Source organism: Triturus cristatus, chromosome 5_2 (assembly GCF_964204655.1).
Source record: "Triturus cristatus chromosome 5_2, aTriCri1.1, whole genome shotgun sequence".
Taxonomy (NCBI): Eukaryota; Metazoa; Chordata; class Amphibia; order Caudata; family Salamandridae; genus Triturus; species Triturus cristatus.
The window spans coordinates 236,600,665-236,616,317 of NC_140588.1; positions in this window are offsets into that span (position 1 = coordinate 236,600,665).

Consider the following 15,653-nt stretch of genomic DNA (forward strand, 5'->3'; position numbering starts at 1 on the left):
AATTGAAACTTTTCAGTTTTATTTCTTAAAGGCAGGCAGTGGTCCATGGGAAATATTTGTGTATGCTTTCCCCTGGGGGCCCCTTCCCATTTGAGAGTGCTTTACCACCCTTCTAAGAAGGGTGGTAAACTGCAAGTGTTTAGCGACCACAATTGCAGTCACAAAACATTCATACATTGTTTTTGGAATTGATATTAGGAAGGGACGCCCTTGGAACGCTCCTCCCTAATAGTGAGTCGCTAACCCTATTTTGCGAGTTGCAAATTGTTTGCGACTCACACAATAGGGTTTGTACATGGCCCACACATTTTCTGCGGTCACAAACAGGCCTAAAACCCCTTTGCGACCACAAAAAATTGGTTGTATATCTGGACCATGATCTCAGGAAGCTGTTTTCAATTAAAGAAATTCAACCCACAATTACAGCTCTAAAATTCAGCAAAGCTGCAGGCCCAGATAATATTCCGACCATTACTATTAAGAAAAATATTGATTGATGAGCAAAAATATATATGAAATTGTTTCAATGTATAGTTCAGTGATAAACCCTATTTTAAAGAAGGCAATGAAAGTACATGAACAAACTATAGATTAATAAATGTTTTTGATGTTTCTGAAAAAGTTTTCTCCGAAATCTGATTGACTCACCCAGAGGAGTGGGTTTTAGAAAAAAATATGGTTCACATTGAGCAGGGAAGGTTTCATGAGGGCCACTCGACCACGGACCATAAAATGTCACAATGTCTAAGCATTCCATGGAGTGAAATAGATATAAGTAGTGAATATGTACAAATATACCGGATTATTTCTTTCCAATATTTGAAATGAGGTGAACATATGAAGATAGTAATAGGAGAGTTTTACTGCAAGGACGGTCCCAATGAAAGTATACGAACAGTGGGCTTTCTTTGGCACCACTTTAAACTAAAATTCCTACCTTGGCCCTAGATCGGTCAGAAGGGTTGCACCGAAACATATACTCGATTTGCCAAATAGAACTATAGTACAAAGTATTTGTAGTGAATTAAATGGCATGGTATCATACGGAAGGTACTCCCATATAAGATTTCTAAATGTATTATCTTTATGTAAAACCGAAACAAAAATATCGCAAACATTTTGGGAAGAAATCCAAACTAGGGAAAGAAAATGGATTACCCATTTGGTTAAAGGGATCAATGATTTTAGAACTAGGCACAGTCAGCTTGGTTCTATTGTAAATTGGGTTCTGTTCCCAAATAAATTAATATAGTTTGAGAGAATCCGCTAAACAAGTGTTCTAAAGATTGGATAGGTGTAATAAGTAGTCAACATTATATGGATTTTCCTGGAACGGCTGTTGGTCCCCCTGGACAAAAATGGACATCACCATTGCTCAGATTCTTCAACCATCCTCTCACTAATGGCCCCTTACCACTCTCAAGTCTGTAGCTCCCAGGCAGCATTGGCCACGCATTTATGATAAGTAGGCCCGGGGTAGGCTTGCACCATAGAAGAAGAAAGAATTAAGCCCTTATCAACATCAAGATAATAATCAGTACTGGCAATAGTTCGTAAGAGCAGATTGACATCTTATGACTCAATGGAGTTGACACATAAATGCATGAGGAATAACCTGTAACTGTTCAAACTTAGAGCAATAGAAGACCTGTAGACACCTACTGCAGGGTCAAGCTACTTGTCAGAAGGATTTTTGCCAATGGGTTCATCCCCAGCAGCCTCAGATTAATCAAGTGAAAAGGTATGCCGTGCCAGCAATTATTCCTCATCCTTTTCTTTGCACGACTACAGTGCCATCCCAAAGACTTGAATAAAGGCTTTCCCACACCTGATCACACCAGTCACCAAGAATGAACGTGTTTTAAAAAATCCAATTGTATTCCTGTGCATCTTATCATGTTACCTTGCATAACACTGCCATGGCCCCACTTACAATAAAAACGTGTTGCATCACTAACAGGACCCTGTTTGAGAAAGAACAAAGCAGGCGATGTGTAAGAGCAAGCTAGGACTTTAAGCTACTGGAAAAAAGAGATGTAATTATTTTCAGCAGAGACACTCGGTATTGAGTGGGTGGTAATAAATGGGACCAACAGGAGAGATGCTTCAAGATAAAATAATTATAGCCATGAAGTATCCTGCCTGTTAATGTTTTTAAATAATCAATAGGAAAGGTCTAGATATGTACGTCAGGAGATGTGGGGGTAGAACTAGAGATAACTGAAGATGATAACCAATGGCAAGGTTTGTGGACGAGGACAACCAACTTTGCAACACATTTGAGTGAAAGAGAATCATTCTGCAAGGTTGTATATAGATGAAACTAATTGCCAGATAATGTCTCCAATTTTTTCCAATCACAGAGTGGCACATGTTGGCGAGAATGTGGGGAAATAGCACATCCATGCATATATTGTGTTCATGCCCCAATCTAAAGCACTTCTTAAATGAGATACTAGCTGCAGTAAGCGACAGAACTGGGAAGATTATGGCAAGAACACCAGAGGCATTACTATTGGGGTGTGTAACTGAGGGGGTTTACTCTCGATACTAGAGGAGAAAAGTTAATAACACATTTGTTTCTAGCTGTGAAGCAAGCCATACTTGGTCTTAGTGAAACTCAACTTATGCTCACAATTGATAGCTGGTTACAAAAATTCTATTGACTTCTAAGGATGGAGAAGGTGATGGTTATGGTCTGAGACAAGGACAGAGACATCACAACCCTATGGAGCTTGGTGGTAGACTAACTAGGGCATGATTTCAGACATCTGTGATGCCCACATCTCAACCTGCTTGAAGATATATGGGGTGAGAGATGTATTCCAACACTGATTGACTAATATTCAGAGGTTTTTGAGATTACAAAGTAGTCATCTTTCCTGTGGGTCATTTATATGTCGGTATTAACAGTGTAACTATCCCAAGTGGCGTTGTCACTTTTTGGAGTAGAGATTATATGGGGTGAGATCTAGAGGTGGCTAGCCACAGGGTGTTGCAGTAACCCGTCTCTTACAGTATAGGGTACTCATTCTTGGTAAATGGTAAAGTGTGTGAGGGTCTGCGGCTATTGTTAGTAATGAAGGAGTCTGGCATATTGTCCCCAGACAGCGTTGAAGACATCAGATTAGTCTTTAAGTTCATAAGTTTGCATCTGGCCATAAGCATCACCGATGAGTGCCCAGTTAACAATGTTGGCATTATTGAGGTCTTTCAAAGTCAAAGTATGCCTAAATTCATGACTGCAAGGGCTGTTGCAAACTAGCATCTCTAGTGCGCTATCATCTATCATATGCACATTTCTGACATTTCATGTAGCATGACCTGGGCACGGAGGGAGACCAGGAACTGAAAACAACATGACAGTCTCATGGATGATGACATTTGAAACAAGGAATGAGCAATGTATGCCATAATCTATGCCTGCAGTACAGTGTTCATACCGGTAGTAACAATGTCAATGCACGCCATGATCTAGGCATGCATAACTATGTCAATATCAATAAAGACAATGTCGATGTACGCTATGACAACTGTGCACACAATGTTGAGAATGTCGGTAAAAATGATATCAATGACCACCACATAATTTTCTGAAGTTCTAATGAACCCGGTTCATTGCTGTTGGATTCAGCCAAGGTGATCTCCCCATCAACCCCAAGGCATAGATTTGGTCAGACAGGCATTGCGACTACAACCCATGCCTATCAAGTGACAGGTCACAGATAAGGCCTCACTTAGACAAAAACAAATGCGCACCTCGGGAAAACCCTGATTGATCCCACCATTAGATAGTTGCACCACAAACAGGTCAGAGGAAATCGGCCACAATAAAACACGTTCAGTCAAAGGAGTGCGTTCCACAAAACTACCACAGAGATAGATACCACATGTTGATAGAAACACTCAGCCAATCAGGACACGACATGCGCACCACAAGTTGTGATCACACACTCCCCACACCAGACCTCTGGACACATACACACTGGCCCACACTAGCTTTCCCTGAAGTCAAGAGTCATCTGTGTCCTTATCAGATGTCCAAATGAGTTCCTTTATGACTAAGATGCTTTTGCAAGAATGCAGAATCAGTTTATTGTACCTCACGAGATGTAGCAGCGGGCATATTCCTTGTCAGAGAAGTGATAACAAGAAAAGGAGTGCCTGACGTCATCCTGTCAGATAATGTCAATCACTTTGTCAATTCAATGTTTGATCATATCTGAACCCTCCTGGGTATCACTCATATATTGGTCTCAGTATACTGCCCTCAAAGCAATTACTTCATTGAGAGACTCAATGGCCTTCTCAAGAACAAAATTAGTAAAATCTGTGCCAGTCTCAATAAATAGTGGTTCCACTGCATCCACTTAGCCTTCTTTGCATTAAGAAACACACCCAGCTGTGATCATCACCTCACATCTCACCAGATCATGACAACCAGACTGATGGGGACACCCATACCAATGACCCAGACAAAATTAAGCGCAGATGCAAGCTTTCAGATATTGGGGGATGAGCTGTGAGTTTACCTCTCTGAGCTGACTAGGACTGCCAAATTCTTGACCACAGAGGTCCACCACCAAAACGCTCAATGGTCAAACACCAACCTACCATACCAAACACCTCAGCAAGAGTAAGGAGTCTACATCCACAACCTCATACAGAAGTGGAAGCAGGCCAAGTTTGAAGGGCCCTACTGAGTATTATTTTTAACACTGACAGCCGTCAAGGTGAAAGGAAGGGAAGCTTGGGTCCACCTCTCTGACATACGATCAAAACCATGAGCTAGGGCGCACCTCCCTGACAACCTAATAAACAAATAAGACTCCTCCAGCGGCCCACAGAGGAAGAGTACTGTCTCCACTGTAGCTAGGAGAGGAGGGAACCAAAATACAAACAGTATTAAATCAGCTTGAAACTCACCGTTCCCCTAAAATCCTAGCACCCCACTAGGAAAAATGTGTTCACAGTAAAATCATCAAGTGCATCTGTACAATGTAAAAGAAGGAATTTTCCAAACAACTGCCTAATAATGCTATTTGCAAGCTAACCCACAATGCACAGCTCTTATCCTACAGGATTGAGCTGCAAGTGCAACATCATTGCCACGGTACCGCCATCCCTTCGATCAAAGCTTTCAAAAGGACTTTCACAAGGCCAACTGCTCAAGTAACACAGACTACAAATTGACTTTTGCAACCATTTTTAAGTGACATGTTTGTACTGCATCAAGACAAGACAATTGTGGGTGCCCAGGGGACAGACATCTCCCCTGAAGACAATACAACGGCCTACAAAGGTCTTTTAAGTAACATATTTTTATACACGTTTAGCCTGGTTGCTATTGAGCCACTCCAGGGCTAGACGTATGGCTTATCTCATAAACTCTAATTCTACAGTCATGTGCAGGGCTGTCTCTCACATCACATACGCCTATACTGAACCAAACGCTAGCATTCCTCATGAACTACACAGTTGATCCTACACAAAACCTGGTATCAACATATGACTGCCATAGGCACTCAAGCTCCGAACAGGTCATGCTACACACGTTCACTAAAACCCCATGCCTTAGGCACAGACAGGCTTTACTTATCCCAGAAAAAGCAAAATGCCTCATCCATCTGTACCTATGTAGGATCAGGGAAAAAAGTCAACCCAATAGAGTAGAACCCAGTAGGGCTATAGAAAGCATCACCCGGCATGAGACCAACCCCACAGCACTGGACTTTTTTACTGAAACTAGCGACATCCAAACTGAGGTAGACAGGATGCGCAGAAGGAACACTATAGGGGAGGACATTGTTTGACTTTGGGACTTCATAGAAAAGAGGTTCCTGGAGGTAGCAAGTACCAGTGCACAAATACGTCAGCTTCTGCCTCCATCTGCGGTCCCAGGGTGGCCCTTAATGTTGTTGAGGCCACCTTCTTTAATGACAAGAGGACACCGGATATGGAATTACAGTGCAAGGCTGCTCACCTCTATCATGCTAAGGGAAATGAGTCTCATGGGAGGGGGTCCAAAGCTAGCATAGATGTCCTGTGCCAGGATATCTGGGATACCGAGATTATTAGGTACACATGGTTGGAGGGGAAGGGGCAACCCCTAAGTGTACATACATTTACACTGTATGCTCTGTGTTTCAGAGGCAAAGGAACCATACCATTGGGAAGCAAAAAAAACAGTGGCGTGATACTGTACCTACCAGACCTGCAATGGGGCACCTCTACATTGATGGATATCTACTGACAATGCAGTGACCTTGCCTACGTCCAGCTAATTCCCAGATAGCGGGGCCTCTGCATCCTTGTGACCATACACACTCCAACACTTGTCATCCCTGGAGACGATCTGTCTGAGCTGTTTCAACATCTGTTACAGAAGAAAACAACTCTGTTACATCAGGTTAGAAGAAGAAAGGTTGATAATTTTGGCTGGGCTCAATACAAGGATATTCCGGAAGAATTTAGACTGTTCACTGAGACTCAAGTAAAGGCAGGAGTCAATACCCTTCTTCACCATGCAAACAAAGGCAAATGCCCACTGGTTACAAATAACTATGCTAAAGATGATAAAATGCTATCAAGGAAGAACTGAGAGCCATCTGCCTTATGGTGATGCAGCATTGGTACGTGTTGGACTTGATGACTGCGATGGAGGGTGGGGTGTGTGCCAAGACTGGTGCTTCATGTTGAACCTTTATCCCTGGAAATTAAAGGGACAATGGGACATTAGCTCTTGTCATCCAAGAACTGCATTATCTACAAGCCGACATGAAGAAGGAGGAAGGTGCGCCTGAGCAGGACTGGTTGCATAGTATCTTTTCATGAATCCTCCTGTGGGTATCCAAACTATTCATATCACTAATCCCAGTTTTTACAGTTGTACTTCTGTTATGTGGTTTCCTACAAGTGGGGGTTTCCTTCTGTAAGAAGGCAGTCCTCAAATTAGGTAATATGCACATAAACAGGAAAAAAGTAACAGATACTACAGAAACACACACACACACACACAGTTTTGAATAATATAATAGTAATGACATATGAGGAGGAGAGAATGGTTGAAAATTAAACTGAAGGGGGAATGTTTGAATGGGTGAATACAATGTCAGTGAATACCATGATCTGTGTAGGTCGACATTGGCAATACAAATAAATACAATGTTAATGAATGCCATAACCTGGTCTGCACAACAATGGCAATACCCATAAATGCATTGTCAATGTATGCCATGATCTAGGCGTGCATAACTACGGCAATATCAGCGAAAATAATGTTGATGTATGCTGTGGCAACTGTACGCACAAAGTTGAGAATGTCGGTAAAAGTTCTAATGAACTCATATGTCGGATTCACCCAAGGTGACCTCCCCATCAACCCTGAGTCAGAGATATGTGGTCAGACAGGCCCTGTAACACCAACCCACACCTATTGCATGACAGGTCACAGGTGGGGTCTCACTTAACCCAAAGAGAAACGGGCACCCAGGGAAAACCTCGATCAATCCCACAGATAGATAGTTGCACTACACCCAGGTCCAAGGAAATTGGCCCCCATAAAACATGTTTGGCCAAAGGCGCGCGATCCACAAAAATACTGCAAGGCTAGATGCCACATGTAGAAAGAAACACTCAGCTAATCATGACATGACATGCATACGACTAGTAGTGTTCACGCGCTCCTCATGCCAGACATCTGGACACATACACCCTGGCCCACACTAGCTCTCCCCGAGATCAAGAGCAATCTGTTACCTTATTAGAGGCCCATACCTGTTAATTTATGACTGAGATGCTTTTTCAAGAATGCAGAATTGGTTTATTGTACCTCACGAGATGTATATGTTGTCGGCCAAAACTTTGTACAATGAGAGACTTGCTCTTACGCACTCTGTCGAGACTCTCCCGGCCACTGAGATTAATTAAACCAACTTGTTCCTGTTTTGCCAAATGACTCTGGTCTTTTAATTTCTTTAAGGTAAGTTCATATGCGAACAACAATGTCACAATCCAATTGGTTACATCTCCTGCATAAAGAGGAGGGATATATATGGACTTAATGTAATTGATTGGGGACCAGAGCCATTTATAAAGGATTTTTCAAAAACTGATTTTAAGCCTGGCTTCCATTACTCCCGTGTCATAAAACATTAGAATGTTGTACTAGTCCCCATCAGAGAACTTCAAATAGTTTCTCCTGAAATCTGGCTATAAACTCTGAAGCTGTAGATGTGGAGGTAATCAGGTCTATTATTGCTCTATTTTGCCCCGATATTACATTCCTGGATTGGTCCCATACCATGCAGTATTCATAGAACAGGAAGGTTGGTAGAGTGTTGGACTTGGCCCTTTTTGCAGGGTCATCCCTGAACTTTTATTGTATTGTTTCTGACCTGTTTTTGTTGGTTTTAGGACTCTGGACACTTTACTACTGCTGATCAGTGCTAAAGTGCATATGCTCTGTGTGTAAAGTGTTATGGTAATTGGTTGTCCATAATTGGTATGTTTGTCTTACTAGTAAAGTCCCTAGTAAAGTGCGCTATGTGTGCCAGGGCTGGTAATGCAAATGCTACTAGTGGGCCTGCAGCACTAATTGTACCACGCACATAAGTAGCCCTAAAAAGAGATCTCAGGCCTGCCACTGCAGTGCCTGCACGCAGTTTGTTAACTGCCTTGTTGTCCTGACAAGTGCACCCACTAGCCATGCCTTACCCTTCCCTTTTTTATGCACATCATACCCCCTATAGTAGGCCCAAGTTACCCTCCTGGGCAGGGTGCAATGTATTTGAAAGGTAGAACATGTACTGAGGTGTGTACCATGTCCCTGACAATGAAATATTGCCAATTTAGTTTTTCACTGCTACAAGGCCATCTTGCCCATAGGACAGAATGGGGAATGCTGTGTAACATGTTTCCAGCATATCTTCCCAACGGCATAAGATGGAGAGCTGAGATGGAGTTTAGTGTGCCTGAACTCAGAATTTAATAACACATCTTTTTGTGAAGATGTTTTTTAAATTGTGTGTTTCGAAACCACGCTTTTAGAAGTGGCTGGTTTCTTGTCCTAACCACTGGATGTGAAGAGGGCTGTGCTGCTGTCACGAAAGGCTGACTCCACCTCCTGCGGAGCGTCTGAGGCCCAGACCCTCACTATCAAAGGAAGAGGGTGTGCACTGGCAGGAAGACACCCAGAACTCGTTTGGACCGGGCTCAGAGCCCCCTAAACACAAGGACTTCAAAGGCATTTAGGGGTATAAATGAGAGAGCTGAAACCCCTGAACTCAAGACTGAACTCAAGACTGAAAAAGGATTGAAACTACTTTGTGATCAAGAGGAGCCTCTGCCAAAGAAGAACAGCTGAAGAGACTGAAGAGAAGGACTGCCCTTGCTGTGTATTCTGGTGCTGGCCTGCAGTTTGCTGATTTGACTAATGAGAGGACAACGGACTTTGCTGTGTGCTGTGTCCCCCTGCTTGAAAGGACTTTGCAGTGTCCTGAAGTAACTTGTCTCCAAGGGCCCGAGTAGAGCTGGTCCCCTGTTGTGGAAACTCAGAAACATCAAAGTTTCCAACCGTGTCTCAGCGACACTTGGTGTGTGTGCTTTTGCACGCCTGAGACTGCTGTGTGGCCTGTGGTGCTGTTTACGAGATACCTCGTGACCGCATTGCCCCCGCACCGTGAAACATCGTCCACGCTGCTGCATTGCTGTTTGTGGCCCGAGCCGTCATCGTAACTGAGGCTGTGAGTAAGGATCGCTGCCTCCAGCCCAAGCTGCAACCTGCTAAAGGATTTCTTGAAGCTAAGGAAGGTGCAAATTGAAAGGTGTCGTGATCGTTGTTTGCCAAGAAAAATCTGCCCAAGATCGTCAACGAAGGAGAAGGCAGCGCCGTAACCCATCCAGCTACAGCATCTCCTAGCAACAGAGCTGCAACATCATCGGGACTGCCCCACAGGATGTCCGACGAGTGGGGAGAGAGAGAGAGGCAGTGCACCCCTCAGGTAAGGCTTGGACTCCAGTCGGGAGCCGCAAGTGTGTGTGGCCTGGGAAGGCGTGCAGGAGGAGTACAGGAGTGCTCTGATCTCGCTCCCATTGCACCGCGTTAGACGCGCTGAGTCCCCGAGCGGCCCGTACCTGCCCAGCAGTACCGGGGCCGCCCCTTTAAGTTTAAGACCGTTGTCTCTGTTGTAAGGCCCTAGTGGTGCCCGAGCTGACCGCACAGATAGGCTTATAGCATTATTCCTTGCATTATGAACTGCATTATTCTTGCACTAAGAACTGCCTTATTCTTGCACTAAGAACAGCATTAATCTTGTGTTACAAACTGCATTAGTACTTGCATTAATGACTGTCTTATTTCTACACTACGAACTGCATTACGAACTGCATACCATTGCATTAGGACTGCATTAGATCATCGTGAACTGCTCATTAATACCGCAAGAACCTACAAGTGATTGTTGGCCTAATAACCGGCAAAGTGAAATATTACAAATATGCATATGTTGGATTTCTATCGTTTGGTCTCATCGTATTTCTTTTGATAAAGAATACTGCTATTGTTATCAAATCAGTGTGGTGTCCATTTGTGGTGTTATCACTGTGTTACTGGGAGTGTGGTTGCAAATACTTTACACATTGCCTTGGAGATAAGCCTAGCTGCTCGTGCCAAGCTACAGGAGGGTGAGCAGGAGTTATCAAAGAGTGTGTCCCTCCTTTCCCTGACTAGAAGCAAGGGTCCCTATTTAGGTTAAGGTACCTACCTCAGCCTACTAGAGACCCCCAGTTCTAACATAGAGTATAGGACATTTGAACAAATCTGGATCTCACACATTGGGCTGTTGAAGGTAATACCCTGTTTATGTGTACCTCAAGCCAAAATCAATATGTAGATGTTAATTGGATTTCTACTGTCCTGATATATCATCAATGGTGAGTATGCCCGCTACTGGCTAGTCTCGCCCTCTCATTTCACTGATACCTATATTTACATCCTGTAGTTCCCCCCACCTGGGCACCTTCATTTATGTACAGTCCACCCACAAAACGTTAACAGACCACAAGCCAAGCTAAAACAGTAGTGTGCATAGTAGGCTTATGGAGTTTCTTTGTTGCATGATTTTAGCTTAAGACCAGGTCTACATCTCCCTTAGTGGATTGTAAATGTTTTCCAACTTGAATGAATGAATGAAAATGTTATTTCAGTTATATAAAACTATTCTCAAGTTGAACCCACAACATTTGACCAGTGGGTAGTAGGTCGACCAAATGTACTAGCTAGTGTGCAAGATACTAAGGTCCTGATTCTCAAACTGCACTTTGGATTACATATGGTAGTACGACAAAGTGTACAACAAAATTCAATTCACAAAATACTTTCAGAGTTTTATGAAACCGTACTACTTATACTTATGTGTGAGGAATTGTCTGTCCTGACGGCGGAGTCTCCTGGTGTACGAAGATCTACGCACACATAGGTGTAGGGAGTGCAGAGTCATGAAACTCAGCACATAGTTTGTGAATAGCAAAAATTAATAAACTTAGTAAAAAGTGAAAGTTTACCTTTGAGAATCAGGCCCTAGGACTTCATATGGGGTAATCTCAGGCTCCTGTTTGTCATGGTTGCAAGCGGTTTGTAGAGTTAAAGTCTCAGGTTGTCATGATCCATCGGACTGCCCACCACCTTCCGCACTCCAGCAGTAGTGAGGGAACTATTCAGGGTGAACCCCAGGGCCCTAGATGCATTTCACTCACATTTTCATCCTACCTAGGAAGATTGCCTGTCGGGTGGGGTCTCCTATCATGTTCTCAACATATATCTCTCACCCTCGGCTCATCCCCTCTTTTACTCCCCGTGTTCACTGAGGAAGAAAAGCTGACTTATATTTCTTTAATTCTCTGCTCCTGTATGTTGTGGTGTTTTCCTTATCTTTGTTTCCAGGCCACGCCAGAGCTCGGCTCATCAACCTCCATGACTCAGCAGCCTCCGTGACTCAACAAGCCTCTGTGACTCAGCAACCCCCATGACTTAGCAGCCCCATGACTCAGTAACCTCCATGACTCAGCAGCCGCCGTGTCTCAACAAGCCTCCATGACTCAGCAACCTCCATGGCTCATCACCCTGGCAAAAGGTATTTAACTTTCACCCAGGCTCATCTTCAGTGCTTCGCATTGAGTTTCCTGTTGAAGATCCTGCGGCGTGATGGCTCTTCTCTGCAGGTGCTGGTCAGACGAGTCCTGTTCCATAAGTCTAAATCCTTTTTGGGCTACATTTAACTCTTGTGCTCAGTGAAAATCCATTGTTTTGACTTCCGGCTCATTTCTGGTTATTGGGGAGATCTTGGGTAACTGTGCACGAAACTCTTCGCAGTCAAAGACTTCCTGACTTTGTTTCCTATATCACAGTTCCCTCTTGTTCCCACTCAGCTTACTTTACGCTACTTGCCTGGATTTTGGTAATTTCCTCCTCATATCATTTATGGGATTTGTTCATAGTTCTTGCTGATAGAAGTGTATATTATTATTGCAGTGTTTACTGTTATCCTGTTACGTCTCTGTTTTTTCTTGCTGAAAAAAGGTCTTGGAAACGCTCTCAAGCCTTGGACATACTTCAGCTGAAAGATACAGATTATGTCTTATCTCATTGAAATAAGAATGTATGGGGTGCTTATGTGTAATATTCGTTGGCACATTATTGTGTGAGTGTGTATTTATCTTTGGTGCAATATTGTGTGTGTATTTATCTTTGGTGCCATATGGTGTGAGTGCAGTTCTGATTTATTCTAATCATTCTAAAAGACCTCTTTTATCGTGACCCAATGCCGAAGTTTATGCATGATATATGTTATTGATTATTTGTGTTCCTATTGATGTCTTTTACCTCTGCTGCAGGAGCTGGTCCCCATACTCGGGCCTAGCTTTAGGACAGATGTCCCAGATTGTTCTGTGACCCAGAGTTTGCTTCTCCACTGACACGAACGTGCACCAGTTGTTTCTTTCTCTATTTTAGCTTTTTCTTTTAACTAATTATTTTAGTTTATTGTCAGTTTCCAAACCCCCTTCCTTTAAGATTATCGGATGAACACTGGTGTCTCTGGTTCAGTGTTCGTCGGATGATTTCTGGGGATCGTTGGGGTCCAGCTGCCCCTGTGTGTCCAGCAGAGAGAAGAACACGTTCCAACGTTCATCTTCCCAGATTGGTTCCTGATACAGCTTCACCGGGCCCTAAATGAATTTCTTTATCATAGGGACAGTCTCTAACAGAGTGAAGATAGGGATAGTATGGGGTATCATGGCAAAATCACAGTTACATTTTAGGAAAGGGATTATTTTTACTATATGTACTTAGCTCATAACAACAACTGCAAACCCAATCACAGGGCAAAGTGTTGTGATGCTCCCTGAAGGAGTGGCTGGGTATTAACATGTACCATGTTTCTCAAGCTAGGGTTAGTGAGGATAACTAAATATTTAAAATTTTGTGTGACCCTTCAAAATGAAGGGTCACCCAAGACTGCTCTAGTAGTGTATAGGAACTGGGGTATGGCTTCAGGCTTGGTCCAGTTCATACATTAGCCTACAGGCACTCATAATGTGTGAATAATTAACATGATGGCTAGCATTCAAGTTATAGGGTCTGAGAGCTTCAATACATCATAATCCACTTACAAAAATATTTTTGGGGACTCACAGATGTGACTATACCCTTAATTGTGTGTGCCTGGCCTATTTTAGTTACCAGGGGGTCAAGAGTCAATATAAAGAGAAGCAGAGAAAGCAAACAGCACGTCATGCACTGAGAAAAGAGGCCACCTGATCAATGCCCTTCTCAGCATCTAAAGATAGGGTTGTTATTTCTTCCAGATTGTTCCTGACCTGCTGTAAAAGGTGCAATAGGAATCTCATGATTTCTACCAAGTGTCTGTCTTTTACAAAGTCCACCTGCTTTGGATACATAAATTATGAAATTATAGAGCTCAGCCTGTTGGCTATTTTTTGGGTAGAATTTGCATGTGTTTGTTTAATAGTGAGATTGACAAATAAATGGCACATTTAAAGGGGGTCCTTAGTAGGCTTTAGAATGAGTGAAATGATGGCTTGGTTGAATCCTAACCTCAGTCAGACTTCTAATACTGCCCCTTAAGCACATTACACAACATGTACGAGAGCCAGTCCTTATTGATCTTTTATACAATTCTAGGAAGAATCCTTCTTCCATGGGTGATTTGTTGGTCCACATATCATTGATGGATTTCTGCATTTAGTCCTCGGATATACTACCATTCAAGGATTCACTCTGCTTTGCTGTCAGTTTGGAGTATGTTACCCCTGATAAAAATGTGTCTTCTAAGTGGAATGTTTGAGTGTGGCATGCATCATATTGAGTGAAAAGAACATGGAGAATGTGTCAACATTGTCAACTGGGAATGGTAAAAGCTCACTGGAGTGTAGGTGTGTGTGTGTTTGTTGGAACACCAATGGGCAGTTGGATTTCTTCTTAGGTTGAGAAAAAATCCAAACAGCATTCAGCATCATCACTGATCATCAAGCAGGCCCCAGCTAGGAACCAGTCACTTCTTGGACTTTTTCTGAAGCTGGAAAAAATGCCACAGCTTCCAACATCCTCAAAGTGGTGCAGAGAAACAGACTAATATCAATGTGATAGCAACAAGGCCAATGGCAATTGGATATTTTCTGAGGCTAAGAAAAAATCTAAACAGCATCAGATATGTATGTGTGCATGAATGTCTGCACCACAGTGAGGAACCACACACTGATTGAGTTCTCTCTGAGAATAAGAAAAAAGGTCTCTACCATGTTCAGTAACCTCGCTGGGTAGCAGAACTGAGTGTGCCTGCAAAGCCTTGCACTGTTTGGAATCTTTCTGTGGATAGGAAGAAGAGAAAACAGCCTCTGGAGCAGACATGTGTGTATGTGTGTGTGTGCATGTGTGTGTGTGTGTGTGTGTGTGTGTGTGTGTAGGCACTCTGGATTTTTTGTGAGGATACAAAGATATTAACTGTATCCAGGCTATTTGCTAGGACACAGATGTGTGTGTGACAGCACCTTAGCCAGTAGCCAGGGGCTGTTTGTTTTTTCCTGAGTATAAGATACAATCCAGACAGGTTCTGGGCTCATTGCTGAAGGGCAGACATGTGTACATCTGCATACCAGAAAGGAACAATATGCTGTTTGTATTTTTTCTTAGGATAGAAAAAAGTCAAAAAGGATCTGACTAATTTTTGGCATGCAAACTGGGTTTATGCGCTCCAAAAAGATGTCAGAATGTAAATTAATTCATAGGCCTTAGAAGATCCAAATAGTGTCTGTCGTATTGCCTGGTCACAGACACACAGTTTGCTCTTCTCCCAGTGTTTCACTTGGAAAGAAAAAACCCTGTGAATTGAATGGGCCTTCTGAAACTGAATCAAGTAGTGGGGAATGTAATGTTAGAGACTTGGAACAATACAGCCTCGCCAATCTTCTTTCAGTCCCCACTGTTTGGCTGATTTTGTTTGTTGATGGCGTGGTCGATGTGGTGGGAGGGAGGATGAGATGAGTTGGGCTCTCACCCTGTCTCCCACCTCACTTCCTCCCTCTTCCACCGAGAGAAAAAATGTGGCTCAAGCTGGTGGGTACTGTCAAGGAGCAGC